Genomic DNA, 4177 nt, shown 5'->3' with positions numbered 1-4177 from the left:
CTTCCCACCGCAGTCTACTTCCACATGGTACAGAATACACTTTAATTATTAATCTCTACACCAGGGCTCTCCAAACTTTCTAAACAAAGGGCCAGTTTACCGTCCTTCAGACTTTAGGGGGCTCAGATTGTGGACATTGGGAGTAGAAAAGGCCCTGACATCAGTGGGAAAAACAATTTCCCACCTTTGGTGTCAGTGGGAGGAATTGTGTCCAGTCATTGGTGTCATTGGTCCCTGTTGTTGGTGTCAGTGGGAGGAATTGTGTCCGATCATTGGTGTCATTGGGCCCTGTTGTTGGTGTTACTGAGAGGAATTGTGACCCATTATTGGTGTCATTGGGAGAAATTGTGTCCGATCATTGGTGTCAGTGGGAGGAATTGTGTCTGATCATTGGTGTCATTGGGCCCCGTTGTTGGTTTCAGTGGGAGGAATTGTGCCCCATCGTTGGTGTCAGTGGGAGGAATTGTGTCCAATCATTGGTGTCAGTGGGAGGAATTGTGTCCGATCATTGGTGTCATTGGGCCCCGTTGTAGGTGTCAGTGGAAGGAATTGTGTCCAATCATTGGTGTTATTGGGCCCTGTTGTTGGTGTCACTGGAAGGAATTGTGACCCATTATTGGTGTCATTGGGAGGAATTGTGCCGCAAGGACACGATAAAAGCAAGCAAAGGGCCACATCTGGCCCCGGGCTGCCGTTTGGAGACCACTGCTCTACACAATAAAATGTTGTCACAAGATCGCCCCCAACCCCAGTGACATGACAAACTTTGCTCCCACTTATAGGCTAGATCTGGCTCAGTGTCAGTTACTTAAAACAATTTATTTTAGAAAGAAAATGTCAAAATGCAAACGTCTTCAATCATTTTGAATCTGTCTATTGTTTGTGTGTTAATGAATTGATAACTTAATTTTTGTAAGATAAGAAAGATTAATAAAAAAAAGATAAACATAAGTAAAAAACTTAAACAGCGTTATAAAGTATAGAACAACATCCATGAGCCATGTTTTATTCTCCCTAAACTCATAGAAAAAAAATAGCCAATCACCATTTATACCTTTGAATAATATGAAAGGCAAAATCTACAGTTTAGTTTTAAGTGTATGATTTAAAGCCCAAACAGTTTTTTTTTTCCTGCCAAGTTATTTTTTTCTCGCTTTACCCAGGCTGGAGATAATGTTCTTGACTTTCTGTCTTGAAGATGCAACATAAATGGGTAAAATCTAACCAAAATGAAAATGAATGAAGTTCTCACCTTAGGGAGTTTTCTTTAAAAAAAAATGTTTTCTTACTTATTGTTCTTATGACAACTCAAACGTGTTTTGAGGGGATCACCTTCCACTTTCTGTCTTAGTGACAATGGTCATTTAAAGGGATAAATCCCCAGTGGGGACAAAGACAGCAATAAAACTTGGCAAATGATTTAACCCTTCCTATTCAATCCAAAACAAATTCCAGAATCCTGGAGGTGATGGTTTGGCCCCCACAAGGCCATGAGCTCAACATCATGGCGTCTTGGTGTTTTGAATTACATGAAGAAACAGAAGGATTTGAGGCAGCCGACATCCACAGAAGATCTGTGGATATTTCTGCAAGATGTTTGGAACAACCTACCTGGCGAGTTCAAAAACTGTGCGTAAGTGTACCTAGAAGAACTGCTGTTTTGAAAGCAAATGGTGATCACACCAAATATTGATTTGATTTATATTTCTCTTCTGTTAATCTACTTTCCAAGTTTGTTAATTGATAAAATAAAATATTAACACTTCTATATCTAAAAGCATTCTTCATTTACAGCATTTTTTCACATCTGCCTAAAACTTTTTCACAGTACTGTATATCAACTGTATGTATGTAATCTATCTATCTATCTATCTATCTATCTATCTATCTATCTATCTATCTATCTATCTATCTATCTATCTATCTATCTATCTATCTATCAAAAAAAAAATGGGGTGGACTCAAAGGACCACTTGGTCTTTTTTAGAAGGAGATATGATAGCAATATACAAATACCTTAATGGCAATTCTAGCACAGGAAATAAACTATTCTGTCTCAGGGAGTGTAAGAAGACATGGGGCCACCCAAATGAGACTGGAGGAGAAGCGGTTTTACCTTAACCACTAGCTGCCCGCCCACTGTCATATGACGTGGCGAGGCAGCTGTTGTTCTGGGCGGACGTCATATGACGTAATCGCCCTCCCAAGCCACTAGGGGGGGCGTGCGCGTGCCTGCCGCATCGCTCGGTACCTGATGCACGTGCCCGGTGGCCGTGATGTCCGCCAGGCACCAGCGATTGCCAGGTAACAGAGCAGGACCGTGGATCTGTGTGTGTGTAAACACACAGATCCACGTCCTGTCAGAGGAAAGGAGACCGATGGTGTGTCCCTTGTACATAGGGACACCAAACGGTCACCTCCCCCAGTCAGTCCCCTCCCCCCACAGTTAGAATCACTCCCCTAGGACACACATTAAGCCCTCGATCACCCCCTAGTGTTAACCCCTTCCCTGCCAGTCACATTTACACAGTAATCAATGCATTTTTATAGCACGAATCGCTGTATAAATGTGAATGGTCCCAAAAATGTGTCAAAAGTGTCCGATATGTCCGCTGCAATATCGCAGTCACAATAAAAATCGCAGATCGCCACCTTTACTAGTAAAAAAAATAAAAAAATAAAAATGCTATAAATCTATCCCCTATTTTGTAGACGCTATAACTTTTGTGCAAACCAATCAATATACGCTTATTGCGATTTTTTTTTTACCAAAAATATGTAGAAATATACATATCAGCCTAAACTGAGGAAAAAATTTGTTTAAAAAAAAATAAAATTGAATATTTATTATAGCAAAAAGTAACAAATATTGTTTTTTCAAATTTGTCCCTCTTGTTTTGTTTATAGCGCAATAAATAAAAACCGCAGAGGTGATCAAATACCACCAAAAGAAAGCTCCATTTGTGGGGAAAAAATTATAAAAATGTCATTAGGGTGCAGTGTTGCATGACTGCACAATTGTCATTCAAAGTGCGACAGCGCTGAAAGCTGAAAATGGCCTGGGCAGGAAGGGGGTGAAAGTGCCCTGTATTGAGGTGGTTAAAGTGGATGCAAACCCGATTCACGAAATTTGAGCTGGGCACATATATCTGCAGTGTTTTCTTATCTCTCTTCAAAGCACTATGTCCCATATCTGTCTCCTGCTCCATTCTTCTGTTATCAGCCTAACTCCTGACAAATTCTCTGTCACATATGATAAAAGCAGCCAGAGTTTTGTGCTGGGGAGGATGCTATAAATAGGTTAACAGAGCCCTGTATTAGGGGCGCCCGGGCGCCGCCCCCTCTCTCCTCTACACCCCCTATATCAGTGATGGCGAACCTTGGCACCCCAGATGTTTTGGAACTACATTTCTCATGATGCTCAACTACACTGCAGAGTGCATGAGCATCATGGGAAATTCCAAAACATCTGGGGTGCCAAGGTTCGCCATCACTGCCCTATATGCTGCCTTATATATAATTCATGCATTGCATGAATCTATCCATGGCTGCCATGGCCACCCCCTATTCATGCCTCCAGCCCCTTTCAGGTCACCGGGCGCATGAATTACAGCGGCCCCCTTTTTTTTTTTTTTAAGCACCTGATTACAGCCATAGGCTCTAAAAGGCTTCAAAAATAGGCTTCAAAACAGGTGTGTTGCAACAGCAAATGAATATTCGCTGTTGCAACACTGATCCTCCTCCCGGCCAATCGGGAAGCGGGACTGATACCCATCGCCTGATTGGCTGGAAGGACAGGCGATCCTATTGGGCGCCTAGGAAGAGGGGAGGAGACGCACAGTGGAAGCGAGGAGGAGAAGAGCCGCCCGGTCCCTGCCGCCGCTCCATGGATGCCCGACCCCCACCGCTGCTCCATTGATGCCCGATCCCCCTATCATTCCTTGGAAGTCCAATCCCTGCCACCTAGATGGGAAAATAGAACATGATATGAGTAGATATGTTATAGACATGTGCACTGCTGAAAAATTAATTCATTTTCGTTTCATTTGTTTATTTTATTTTTTTTTCGTTTTTTTGGGGTCATTTATTATGATCACAATTCGTAAATTTGTAAATTCGTAAATTAAAAAATTCGTAGATTTGTAAATTTGAAAAATCGAAAATCTGAAAATAAGAA

Source organism: Aquarana catesbeiana, linkage group LG10, assembly GCF_042186555.1.
Source record: "Aquarana catesbeiana isolate 2022-GZ linkage group LG10, ASM4218655v1, whole genome shotgun sequence".
NCBI classification, from domain to species: Eukaryota; Metazoa; Chordata; class Amphibia; order Anura; family Ranidae; genus Aquarana; species Aquarana catesbeiana.
The sequence above is the reverse complement of the archived record's forward strand: the minus strand, read 5'-3'. Positions refer to the sequence as shown.